General features: G+C 49.7%; 1 non-coding gene across 1 annotated transcript; it reads left to right on the plus strand.

The window, feature by feature from the left end:
* The first annotated feature begins 8,378 nt into the window (after positions 1-8,378).
* LOC117709708 (small nucleolar RNA SNORA17) lies at positions 8,379-8,508 on the plus strand. Its single transcript, XR_004606950.1, has one exon. It is a non-coding gene; the product is annotated as a small nucleolar RNA SNORA17 (small nucleolar RNA).
* The last annotated feature ends 5,683 nt before the right edge of the window (positions 8,509-14,191 follow it).

Below are 14,191 nucleotides of genomic sequence, written 5' to 3' on the forward strand. Positions count from 1 at the left end.
TGTGGGCTGTGGCATGTGCATAAACATGTGTGGCTAGTCGTAGGGTGCATGCCCAGCACGCACGAGAATTCTGTCCCTTTAGTAGTGTTATGGGCATGAGACGGTGTAAGAGCAGGCTTTTAGCACAAAGAATACCAGATGCAAGCACATCAGAAAGTCTCGCTAACTGCAGCGACTGCCTAGCTCACGTACACTGGATAAGCAGCAAGAGATGCTTCAGATATAAGGGACCTAGCATGGTGGCACACGCCTGTAATCCCAGCACTCAGAAGGCCGAGGCAGGAGGATCTCGAGTTTGAAGCCAGCCTGAGCTACATATAAAAAGATCTTGTTTTAGAGGCGAGGGAGGAGGAGAGAGCGTGCGCGAGCCTGCGGCTCAGGAAGAGTGGGTGGCGTGTTCAAGGCCCCACACCTCACTACTAAGGCAGTCTCTTAGCTGCCCTGGAAACAAAATGAGCACAGCGTGTGGGATAGACGATGCACTGCCTGGAGCAGAACTCAGAGAGAAGCAAAGCGGGGAGAAACAGACTCAGACGTGGGCATAGCACGGCAGATCACCAGCCAGTAGCCACAGACAGACATTCCCCTAGTTTGTCTCCCTCCACGTGAGAATTTGGGCTTCTGTGCCTGGGTTTGATGTGGAATCCTGGGGCCACCCTCTGGTACCCTTCGTGCCAGGATTGCCACCTTAGGACTCTCTGCTCCTGCCAAGGTAAGCGTGTGGATGCAAGCAACACTCCCCCCCCCCCCAATGACCACCCACACATCTCCCCAGATGCCAAGGCCGCAGAGGCAAAGCACCAGCAGGTGGGCTTGGGTCCAGGCCCATCCTGGAAAAGGCCAGCTGAGGGTTTCCATGGAGCCTGTTGCCATGGTAACCAAACCTCAGCGGCAGGACTCCAACAGAGCCAGGAAAGACAAGTTCCTTTCTTGTCCATATCTCAGGAGCCTGGGGAGGGGGGAGCGCGGGGGGGGGGGGCAGGGTGGTGAGGACAGTGAAGCTTTCTGAACCAGGCTGGGTGGGGGCAGGGAGAAATGGAGGTCATCTTCCCGCTCAGTGGGCCAGTCATAAAGCACCAGAATGTGGCACCCCATTTCACGCCTGTATGCCTTTCTCTTCTCTTCTCTGACCTGTCCCGCCCCTTCCCCCAGACCCCCCCCCCAGCTGTCATTCATGCCTAGTATTCTGACCCTACAGGCAGAATCAGCCCTTTTCTCCCCTAACCACACATGTCTGTCTTGTCACACACCCTCGGTGTGCCTAGTCATCACAGAACTTGGAAAGAAGGGTAACCGAAGAGCACAGACCCCAGGAGCACAGACGCGAGTTCAAATCCCAGCTCCACCTTGCACACTGGTGACCCCAAGGAGCTTTTTCTCTTGGTGCCTCCACTCTCTGCCCTGCCCTTTTCCAGCCATGTGATCTTGAGCAAGTGTGCAAGCCTCTACAAAACGGAGTTTCTTCTGAGAAATGGGATGACGTCGGTGAGATGTCAGGGACACAGTGAGGATGAAACAGATGGCTGTAGATGTGGCTCGGTTGGTAGAGTGCCTGCCTAGCATGCCGAAAGCCCTGAGTTCAATCCCCAGCACCTCATAAACTGGGTATACTGGCATGCACCTGTAATCTCAGCACAGGAGGATCAGAAATCCAAGGTCATCCTTGGGTTTAAAGTTAGCCTGGGCTACGTGGGATTCTGTCTCAAAAAGAAAAAGGCACAGTTCTGGTTTGTAGTATACACTGCTTTTCTCTCCTGGGGCCTGGCTTTTCACTTCCTGGCCTCTAACCTTAACTCTGCCAGGATTCCAAGCCTGGCAGAGTCCATGCCTTTCAAAGTACAGCCTTTGAGAGGAGAGAAGGTTCCTGTTCCAAGCAGGGACTGGCATTCAGCACAGCGCTGACATTTCCAGCTGAACACGGAAACACAAGCATTGTACAGGAGGATGGACTCCCATGGGCGTTTTGGCAGTGAGGCCAACCCCCCTCCCCATCTATCTGTCTGTCTGTCTCACCCTCCTCTCTCTCTCGTGTGTGTGTGTGTGTGTGTGTGTGTGTGTGTGTGTGTGTGTTGGTATGTGGGTGTGTGACACTCTAACATACTTATACACATGTTTTTACAAATTCAGTCACAAATACCAAACAGGCATGACACGGGAAGATAAACGGACATCTGTCCCTGGTCATTGAGCTTCATGGCCCAGAGAACACCTCATTAGGAACCTGACTTGGAGGGCACTACCCTCAGCCTCAAGCCTTGGGTTGACCTTGACTCTAAGATCTAGGTTACACCCCCAAGAGATTCAACTGGGGGAGAAAAGGGTTTATTTGGCTTACACTTCCAGGTCACAGTTCATCCCTGAGGGAAGTCAAGGCAGGAACTCAGGCAGGAACCATTGAGGATGCTACGAACTGATGCACTGCCTGGCTCTTATTGCCCAGGTCCACCTGCCTAGGGATGGCGCCTCCCACAGTGCACTAAGCCTCCCACATCAGTCATCCATCAAGATAATTTCTGATAGACATGGCCGCAGGCCAATCTAGTCTGGGTGATCCTTCAATTGAGACTTCTCCCAGATGACTCCAGGCCATGTCAAGTTGACAACTGAAGCCAGCCAAAACAGGATACGTCTATGTGTGTGGATCAGTAGCAGAGTGCTTGCCAAAGATGCATGAAGCCCTAGGTTCAATCCCCAGCACCGCCTGAACCAAGCACGCTAGCTTACATCTGAAATCCCAGCAGTTGGAAGGTAGACCCAGGGGAGCAGAAGTCCAGGGTCATCGCTAGCTTAGCTACATAGCCAGTTCAAGGCTAGCCTACACCCCACATACCCCGTCACACACAAGCACATGTATACACACATGCACATGCGCGAGTGCACGCATGTCATCGAGCACATATAGAGGTCAAAGGACAACTTGTGGGAATCCATCTCTCCCTCTCGCACGTGAGTTCTGGGGATTGGCCTCAGGTCATCGGGCTTGGCAGCAAGTGCCTAACCCTCCTGTGACATGTGCACACTCACACACCCGCCATATGCAGGATAAGCATAATAAAGAGTATAAAAATAGAAACAATTTCTTAGTAGGCATCAGGGCAGAAAACAGAGAGCCCTCGAAGCTCTCTCTCTCCGCCTCTGAGAGGCTCTGCTGACAGAGCAGAGACAGAATTCCTGAGGAAGAGTAACTCACTCAAAGACACGTGGCAAGCCAGTGTCAGAGTCCATCTGAGACCCAACCCCAAGCCAGGTCTCCTTGGGACACCCTCCCCTGACACCCTTGTTCTCCAAGGGTCTCACTTTCTCACCCACCCACATCTTCATTCAGGTAACCCCGGCCCACAACAACCCCCATGGCAGCTCCAGCTGGACATTCCCCACCCCCACACACACACACACACACACACACACACACACACACACACACACACACATGCTCTCAGACTCCAGGGTTCCAACTCTGAGCTTCCTGCCTCTCCTCTGAAATCTGCCCCATGTGTCCCACCATACACACTCAAGAAAGTACGGTAGGTGTTGCCCTGGGCACCTCTCCCACGGTTATTGTTTTCCCGAGGTGGTTGTTCCCCCACAGGTGTCCCTACTGTTGCGAGCAAGCCGGCAGAGTCCCATCCCCTCCACCACAGGAGCACGCCCACCTCATCATGTCCCTCGTCATCAGAACCATCCCCTCTAATGCTTACTTTCCTTCAACAGGTGTCTGTCTCCTCCCTTCAGTTATAGAGACCTCAAGCTGGGGATAGGAGTGAGCAAAACAGTCTCCGTGACTGCATGAAGCCAGTGCTGGACCATGACCTTTCCCTGCTCAGACACCCTGCAGTGGCTCCCCCATGTGGGTGCATTTCTGGACTGCCTATCTCTGCCACACTGATTCTCCGAGGTGAGTCCCTTGCCATTCTGCCCCTGAGGTCTCTCCGGGCTTCCCAGATAAGCCTAGACACTCCTCATGAATAAAGCCAAATACAAATATGGCACAGAGGGGCATGTTGTGTTCATGGACAAATCGTGGTATGCATGATTAGAGCCAAATTCTAGCCACCTCGACATACCCGTTTGTCTAACTACCCTTACTATAATTGCTATCATTGCGGAAGCTCATGCCCATCTCTGTGCCTGCTCCTTCTCCAAAGCACAGACTGCCCTGCTTTTCCCTGGACCGGGTCACAAACACCTGGTGAGCTAGCACAGTTCAGGGCTCAACTCGGTCTCCAGACCTGAGTCTGCAGGACCGGAGCTTCCCATGGAAGAAGGTGCCCCTGAGACTAGCCAGGCCAGTCTGCAGTCTGAGGTGGTGAGTCACCACCTGGCTCCAAGTCAAGGAACCCTCAGTGCGCCCTTGTTTGGAGAAGACCAGGAGCCGCAGCGCGGAGACAGGACGACAGTCACCAGGAGTCACCAAGGCCCTAGGACACACCGGGAGGATCACAGAAGGGTCCAGATAATTGGAGACAGAGAGGAGGACGATGTGGTCAGATCCAGAACGGACCAAGGGAGAGCCCGTGAGAGCGCGAGGCCACACGCAAGAGCGCGCAGGGAGCCTGGCTTTGAGCACGCGCTCGTGCTCCCTAGCCTGCTCCACCCGCGCCCGGGATCCCAGCGTGGGCAAAATAAATCGGAACCAATGAGCTGCCAAGCCTGAGCATTACCTCACCGGAACGCGCTGCCATTGGCTGGCCCCTGCGCTGGTGCGCGCTGTTGCTATGACAGTTTGGACCGGCGTTGCGCAGAGATGCCAGAAGGAGGCTCCCCTCTTCTCTCCGGGGATTCCCATTCAACTCCAGGGACCTTTGCTGGGACCTCAAGAGAAAAACCGAGCTCCAGCAGCTCCAGCAGCTCCAGCAGGAACCAGAACTCCTCTAACGACACCAGTCACTTCTCTGCCACAACCACTCCCTTCCATTCGGTGCCTAGCCCCACCCTGTCACTACACAAGCACCTGCAGACAGCCAGACACACATAACCATGCAGGGCAGCGGTGGCCTCTGCGCAGACAGATGAGTCCCTCCAAGTCTGTGCCCTGGAAGCCCTGCCCCGGCTGAGTAAGCAAACAGCGGAGAATTGCAAGCCTATGTTAAGGGCCCATAGGTACTCCTTGAGATGTCTCAATTCAACCACTGTGTTGTGGAGGTTTCTGGGAGACAGGAAAGCAGAACTAAAGTTTTCTGGACAATAGAGGATAGGGGAAGGGTTCCATCCTGCCTTTCCAGACCAGACCAGAGGTAGGAGGTATTAGGGCACTGTCGCAGGAAGTTAGATGCTGTGATGGGGAGACAGAAAAGGAGGAGTTGGTCTAAATCGGAAAGAAACGCAAAAGCGAGGTCCCAAAGGGTTTGAAAGTGATGCCAAGGAGCTCTGAACCACACCCAAGGAAGAGGGGAGGGGTCGTTATGCGTGGGAGCCCGTGATAAGAGAGACAAGTACTTTGATTGCCTTGAAGGATGAGCAGGAGGGGGTCTGAAGACCAGTTTCTGCAGGCGTTGAGAGGAGTACAGAAATGCTGAGCCCCCTAGCCAGAGTGGAGACACAGGTGTAAAGGATGGGGACAACCATGAATCGATGAATTGATGTCCCCCCCCCCCTTACCAAGGAAGCTGGGGGCAGGGGAGCTTCCTGACAACTCACCAGGGCTATCATAACGGTCCACAGCATCATGTTATCTGTGTATGCAATGATAGCTTCATCAGCTGTTCTAAATTGAAAAGATCCTCCTTCCCTCCTGCTCTCTTCTCCCCTCCTTCCCTCCGCTCCCTCACCCCAGCTCTAGCACCTGGCACAGACCCTTCATCCTAAATCTCAGCCCACCAACAGTAAGCTCCCACCAAACTGCCCCAGGATCACCTCTTTGACACAGCCTCCATCTGCTCCCGCCTCCTCCCCTTCACCCAGCCTGCTCTCTCACAGCCTTGGTAATCTCATAACCATCTTCTAGGTCTAACGATGATGTCTCCCTCTCTTCCCTCTCCCTCAATCCCTCCCCCTTCCCTCCCTCCCTCCTTTCTTGGTCTCTTCCTCTCCTCTCTCTGTCTCCATCTCTGTCTCTGTCTCTGTCTGTCTCTCTGTCTCTCTGTCTCTCTGTCTCTGTCTCTGTCTCTCTCTCTCTCTCTCTCTCTCTCTCTCTCACACACACACACACACACACACACATCATACCTCAGCCCTTCCAGAGAAGAGGAAAGGTCTTACTCCATTGTGGCAAATTTCCAAAGCCCAGTAAGGCCCTTCTTCTATGTGCTACATGGCACACCCACTAGTCAAGCATCATGATGACAAATCCTCAATAAACATGCAAGCAGGTGAGGAGACCTACGTAGGACCTGGGTGTGCACAGCCTGCAGTGGGACACCTGATTAGCTCACCACAGAAGGCTGCTTGTCAGTATCATGTGGTGGTGTCACAAAGTCTCAAGGTAGGAGCACCCTGGAATATTAACACAGTGGTGAGACTAGATCCTGCATCACATGGGACTCCAGCTCTCCCCTTTCACTCAAGAACAGTGCCCAATAGCTCTGACTGTGAGAACGGACTCATGAGCTCCCAGCGACACTTCAGCTCTGTCTCTGTCCACTAGCACTTGAAAGCAAGTCTCTGAGCTGAACCACTCTCTGTGAAGAAGCTGGGGTAGTCTTGAGTTTCCTCAGTAGATAACCAAAAGAGACACATCAAGGACTTACACATGCCTGCTCTGAGCTGGTGTCACTCTGAACAGTATTCTAAGAACTAGGAACTCGAGGCTCAACAGTAGTGGACAGTGCACAAAGTTCAGAGAGACAGAGGCCAGGTTCTATAGGGCCTTCTAACCATAGACTCAGGTTTAGATCTTGGTTTTTTTTTTTTTTTTTTTTTGGTTTTTCGAGACAGGGTTTCTCTGTGTAGTCCTGGCTGTCCTGGAACTCACTCTGTAGACCAGGCTAACCTCGAACTCAGAAATCCACCTGCCTCTGCCTCCCAAGTGCTGGGATTAAAAGCGTGCGTCACCACCGCCCGCCCGGAGATCTTGGTCTTTTGAGACATACTCTCAATATGTTCAGATACAGGCAAAACTTAAATGTGCATGTGCATGCGCGCGCGCGCGCACACACACATACACACACATTTCAAGAGATTTACAAAATAACTTCTGCATTCTGGCTGTGGGTGGTGAGTGTGTGGGTGTTTTATCTTTGCTAAATTGTGCGATTATGTTTGTGCACTTTTTTCAGCTTTTATTAGCATATAGTGATTGTGTATAAAACGTATTTCATTGTGAAATAATGTATTGTGCTGTGTATAATGTATTGTTATTATGTATTTTGAACATATTCATCTCTATCTGTTACTCTCTCTTGTCTGCCTTTCCCCCCTCATGCCTCTCCTCTTGCCAACTAACCCCCCCCCCAACACACACACACATACACTTTCATGTCTTACTTTTAGGGAACCAATAAATTTAATTAGGGTTACTCAGAGGAGCGTTGGGGAGGAGTTATTTATAGAACCTGGGCAACTTGTATTCTTATAAACTTCCTGCACAAATTTTCTGTTCTATAATATGTTCCATATTGTTCCAGTGTTCCATCATTCCAGTAAATGGGGGAGGGGTGGCTGGAGAAATAGCAGCGGCCACTTTTGATTTCAAAGCAGATAAGCAGAGGAAGAGATGGGGATGGGGACTGAAGGTCAGGCTGAGATACCAGTTGATGAATCGAGTCCGCCATGCCCGATGGCCAGTTGAGGTCATCAGGAGAAAGCAATGGAATAGAAGATCTCAAAGGAACACCAGTCTCCACAGCAGTTGAAGAAGAGGTGTGTAAAGATGCCAGCAACAGACCTGTGTGGCTAAGAGCTCACATGTAGAACATCCAATATCTACTGACTTAGGAGAAAAACAACTCGTAAAGACAACGGGTGTGTTGTAGAGAGAACAGGTTGGAGCCTGTTTTAGTGGTTTTCGTTTAAACAATCGCACAGTTAAATTGCTTTTGTAAGAAGGGAGTGAAGCCAGTGGTGTGGGTCCCCGGTAATTTCACAGAGTGGTCACTTGCTCCCAGAAAATAGACTAGAGAAGCACATGGTGTTGGGTGAGTCCCAGCCTAAAAACAAGAGGGTCAGTGGAATGGCCAATGGAAACTCAGCACTCTGGAGCAAGATGGCAGATACCTGCAGGCTCTCCCACACTGACCTCTGTCAGGAAATCTCTGACTTGTGTTTCATGCCCCTGTCTTCTGTGCCATGAACTTGAGGTCTTGTGAGGTCTTGCTTGTACTGTGCTTTCGTTATCGTTTCTGTGTTTTCCCCCAAATAAAAGCTAGAGCTGCCATGGCTGGCCCCAAATTCCATCTGTGGCTGAGGGTGAGCTTCTAATTCTCTTTGTGAAATTTAATTCGCCCGCCCCTAGAGGCACTGCAGGTGTGGCTGCTGTGTCCCATGTGTGTCAGTAGGTGGCAGAGAGGAGAGAGGTTATGTCTATGCTGTGTTCTGACCTATGGACATCTGAATCATTTGTAGCCTAACACTCCCCCGAAAAGGGCGAGCCTGAGACAACTGGTCAGGGAACTAGCCTGAGATAACCACCAGGTCCAGTACAAGTCCAGTACAGGTTCAGGCAGGTTGCTGGAGACTAGAAGAATCCCTGCCTGGTACTGGGGGCCCCCTGAATCGGAGTGAGTTGGAGACAATGTTCATAAGGGGCCACTTGGTCAGGCAGGAGTAGTGGGGAGTGAGCCCAAGATGGCCACCAGACTGGCACCAGAGGACCTAGACAGGTAGCTAGCCTGAGATTTCCATCAGTCAGGGGCAACACAGGCCTGGGGGTGCAGACTATGCCTGAAATGACCCCTGCCCAGTGCCATAATGCACAGGTGGGCATAACACTCCTGAGATCACTCCTGAGAGGATCCCAGACACTCAGAGACCCTGAAGAGCCACTAAGAGGAGCAAGTAAGTGGTCAAGAAATAGAAAAGAAAGAGAAACAGAAGGATGTGGGCACAGAGAGGCAGAACTGGAGACATGGGGTAGTGGGGAATAGCCTGTTGTGAGTAGCTGGTAATGCCATGTGTGTGTAGCCTGTGCTGCCACTGGGGTGGGAGGCACGTCTGGGTCCACTGCACTGCAGAAGCAGGGATCTGATGTCCCTGGTCTGGGGTGCCACCTGGGAAGATGTTGATGTCCAAGAGCTGAATAGAACTGGCCCCACCCCTCACCTGAGTGTTGTTTGGGGGCTGGCCCTGGAGGTATAAGCTCAGGAGAGCAGACCCTATCACTTGGTCTCCATTTGGTGAAGGAGGGAGAGAGACTCTCCCCTCCTCCATCACCTCACTTACTCCTCCCTCTCTGCCCCTTCACCAGAACTGACCATGCCTCTCACCAGCTGCAACACTTGGGAGAGTGGGCCCTTCATCTCACCTGGGCAGCAGGGTAAAGCAGGCCCTGGTTGCAGTTGCGGTGTGGATGGGGGTTGCTGGTGAGCCGGCTGCAAGGGCATGAGAGTGGGAGAGCTTGGAGCTGAACAGCTCAGATACCTCTCAGGCACAGATCCAGGGCTTTGAATTGGCGCACTGGAGCACCTACCCCATCGATTAACTGCTGGAGTACATGGAGGGAGGCAGAGCCAAAGCTGCAGGACCTCCAGGACACAGGGCAACAGCAGGATGTCCTAGAGGAGTCCCTGTGAGGCTCCAGTATTAATGGAGTGGCAGAGGCCAGAGGCCTCATACCATGTGGAGGGAAGGAAGGAGGGAGGGAGGGAAGGAGGGAGAGAGAGAGAGAGAGAGTTGATTCTACATGTATGTGATGCTTGAAAAAACCATCTGGGTCACCTGAGGTTAGAGTTATAGGCAATTGTGAGCTACCACTTGTGGGAGATGGGACTTGAACTCTGGTCTTTTGAAAGAGCAGTAAGCCTTCTTAACCACTGAGCCATCTCGCCATCTCAGACTTTGAAGTTCTGACTTTCCTGCAGACACCTCTCAAGTGCTGAGACAGTGGACATGTTCTACCAGTCACCTGGTTTCTGTGGTGCTGGCGATGGACTTAGGGCTTTATGCATGTTGAGCGAGCCCTTTCCCAACTGGCCATATTCCCAGCTCTCTACTAAGTATCTTCAATTTAAAACACTGTTCTTCTCCATCTGGATGAGAAAGATAGAGAGGTTCAGGGGCTGCGGTGTGACTCAGTGATGGATCTCTTGTCTACCATGTGGGTTCCATCCCCAGGACTGAAGAATTAAGTAGCTCTAACACAAGACTAGGAAGAAATGAACCCATAGAATCAATACTTTTATGATTTGTGTTTCAGTTGTAACAAGACACACTAGGTCTGGGGAGTGGGTCAGAGATTTTTTCTTTCTACATACTTCTTATGATTTGTTTTTTATGTGAGTACATGATAGCTGTCTTCAGACACACCAGAAGAGGGCATCAGATCTCATTACAGATGGTTTGAGCCACCATGTGCTTGCTGGGAATTGAACTCAGGACCTCTAGAAGAGCAGTCAATGCTCTTAACGACTGAGCCAACTCTCCAGACCTTCTTATGATTTCTTAAGAGACATATTTTCACCAGGAAGTCCATACTGGCCTCAAACTGGGATTCTCCTTCCTCAGCCTCTCTTGTGCTGGTATGACAGGCATGTGCTGTCATGTTTTGCCTTTATAATATTTAAAACGAAATCTAAGCAACTAGTTTCACATCTGATTAGATTTACAGAAGTTGCTTGGGTGCTTAAGAAGAATTTGTTCATCATATTTGTAAGGCTCCCTTGTCAGGTGCTTGAAGTATTTGAATTGGATAAATTAAATTTGTAATTGTACTTTGAAATATCTAAAGGAATTTGCTTAATTAAATGTTTGAGTGGTTTAAAAGTTTACGAGGATTTAATCTGTCGAGTTTATGACTTAATTGAATACCAATCAATGAGAAAGTAAATGTGATCTTAGCAAATGTATTCTTGCTTTATATAAAAATTACTAGGTTCATAAATAAAATATCAAGATCCCTAAGGTAGAAGGCAAAAGCCAAGGCGGGAGCAGGGGTCTGAGATCCATAACGCTAAGAAATTAAATATGGATTGATAAGTAACTTGTTGTATTTGTCCCTTGCTAGCTGAATGCTCACACCTGAATGGTTTATACACACACACATGCACACGCACACGCACACACGAAAAAGTTATCCTAAATACGTAAAATAAGCACCATGAGGCATGAATGTCCTGCGCACAGCTGGAGTGGCCTGCACTGCACAAGTCTGGGTGACAAGGTGGAGTCTGCGTTATGGTCAAGCCTCAGCTGGTCTTCCCTAGGGTTTAGGGCTTATTGCTGAGTTATTCTCCCTACTTGTGTCATGCTGGATACCTGGAGGCACTCCAGCATGGTAGAACCCCGGTGGATTTCTCAGCATCTTTAAGTTATTGATATATCTGTTGGTTATTTACGCTGTGGCAGGTGTTCATTATGTCCCAAAAGGAAAGCTCAGCCTCCCCAAAAGCATGCATGCACATAACTGTATACTCACTGTGATTTTTAGGTTATAGCACTGGGAATTGAACCCAGGGCCTTTAGCCAGCTGGGCAAGCACTCTCCCTCTGAGCTATGATTCCCAGCTCTCTTTCTGACTTTTTTAAAATATATCTCATTACATTGCCAGGGGAGGCTTGAACTCACTCAGTAGCCCAATCAAGCTTTGATCTCACTATTGTCCTGCCTCAGTCTCTTTGGTACCTGGGCTTACAGGCCTACACCAGACCTAGGTAAATGATTTAAAAAAAAAAAAAAAAAAAAGCATCATGTATCCCAGATTGGCTTAAAAGTCAATTTCTAGCCAAGAACGACCTTGCTTTTCTATTTCTACCTTCAAGTGCTAGGATCACAACCAAGCCTGGTTTACATGGTGCTGGGAATCAAGCCCAGAGCTTTACGCATGCTAAGCAAGCATTCTACCTAAGGATCTCCCGCTGCAGTTAGATGCTTTGAACAACCAACCAATAAAAGGCAATTGCCTTTGTTTCATTGTTAGAAGTGTTATTTGGGTCAAAAGTTCTTGATGGGTGAACTTTTTTCTGTGAGTTAGAGGTCAGACTCCTTGGTCTACATAGGTCCCAGATCTTGCCCCCCTCCCCCCCCCCCAAAAAAGGGAAGATAGCTAACATTTGTAGCTAACATTATAACATTGTATATAAATGTTTCACTATGCTTTTGAGACACTTGAGTGTTGATTGATTGGAGTTAGATGAGCCAGGAAGCCCACAGGCTCTCCAGTGTGTTGCCTTCCAATGAGTCTGAAGAGCAGACTCAGTTCCTATGTGACAAACGTCTGCTCATCCCTTCTGGGTACAGGGGACAGGAATGGGAGGTGCCACCTGCTATCTCAGCAGGACACTTGTATTTCCTGTTTTGTTTGTTTGATTTCAACCACAGGGTGCCAAACCTAAATTTTAATTGTAGATATTTTTTAAACACAAAACCATGAAGAATTAGAGAGACTACAGTTTCATCAAAATGTCAGCTCAGATTATCACTGTATCAATTATATGGATTTCCCTTTTAGTGGCTCAATGGTCTTCACAAATAAATATCACAGCTCAAGCCTTAAAACACATTCTGTGAAATGTGAATTAGACTTGAAAAAATATTCTGATTTCCACTTGTTTTTTTTAGATCTCTCTATAGCATTATTTTGAAAAATGTCTAAGACAAAGAATTCTTCTTCTGGAATCCCTAGCCAAGTCATTATGTTTATAGAATCAAAACATCTATTCCAAAGGTTGCAAGGTACCCAGAATATGGTGGCACACACTTGTAATCTCTGAACTCCAGACATGTGGGCAGGACTGTAAGTTTAAACCTTCCTGGTTTACCTCACGAAGCCCTTTGCCAAAAAGACAACAAGTGGCCACAAGAAGAGAGCAACCCCATCCCAGTGAGCAGGGGGATTTGCTGGGTGTCAATGCAGTCTGGGAAACACTCACAGGCTGGCTCTGGAGCAGCTTTCTGTTCTGAGGCAGGACACATCACAGCAGGACATTGACTGTCATCATCTTTTATTTTGTTTTTGTTTTGAGGACCAGACTGGCCTCAAACTCACTATGTAACTAAGGGTGACCTTGAACGTCTGATCCTCCTGCCTCCATCTTCTGTGTGTTGAAATTACAGGAGTAAATCAATATACTTAGGTTATGCTGTGCTGGGGATAAAACCCGGGGCTCCTTGAATGCTGGGCAAACAACTGAGTTCTCAGCCCCTCAGCAACCTTTGGTATTACAGTGTAAAACCCAACAGTCAGAGGAGAAAGATGCATCTTCTCAAGGTATCCCCACTAAGTGATGCCAACCACCATGAACCGATGCTGGTTCCTCTGTCACCCCATCATTTGTGTCTCCCAGGTATTGGGGTCTTTCCTCCCAGGAACCATGCTGGGAAGTTGGCCCAGGGAACAACTATGCTTCTGGTGGTGGAGGCTCACATCTGTATGTGTGCCAGTGTCAAGGTCCACAGAGCTGCTGATTTGGGCTCTGAGCAGTTGTGAGCATGGAGATAGATGAACAGGGGTTACCACTAGCTGGCACTAGCTAATGGAGAACCTAGAGCCCTTCACACATACTGGGTTAGGCAGGTCACAGGCCTTTCCCTCCATAAGAGTGAAATAGATTAATGAGTTGTTCCTCAACTCACTAGGGCCTGGACTGTGGATTCCTCTGTGGATCCATTCATATGACTAACATGAAGACAGGTTTGCTACCCACCTCTGGGAGCTACAACTGGGCCTATGGGGGCGGGGCTTCTGAGTCTCCGTGTGAACAGGACCTGGGAATGCCAAGTGGCCATTACCTCTGGAGGAAATGCCATCTGTACCCTGGAGGACAGATAGGGATCCATATAGAAATTTTTCTGTTGCCTCTGGCCACGAATTGAGGGGGTAAAATCTGTTTCTGTATTAAGAAAATTCTTGGCTTGGTCTGGTGGCTACAGGCCTGTAATCCCAGCTGAGCTCAAGGCTAGTCTGGGCTACAGAGCAGGTTTAAGGTCAGTCTGGGCAACTTGATGTGACTCTGTCTTAAGAAGTAAAGAGTGGGCTAATGACGTGACTCAGTGGCTCCGTGCTCACTTGGGCATGGATGGCTAGGGGCGTGGCTAAGTGGTGACAAGCTTGCCATGCATGGACGAAGACCTCATTCAATCCCAGGCCAGAAAGAAAAAAAGA

The sequence above is a fragment of the Arvicanthis niloticus genome, chromosome 5 (genome assembly GCF_011762505.2).
Source record: "Arvicanthis niloticus isolate mArvNil1 chromosome 5, mArvNil1.pat.X, whole genome shotgun sequence".
Classification (NCBI taxonomy): Eukaryota; Metazoa; Chordata; class Mammalia; order Rodentia; family Muridae; genus Arvicanthis; species Arvicanthis niloticus.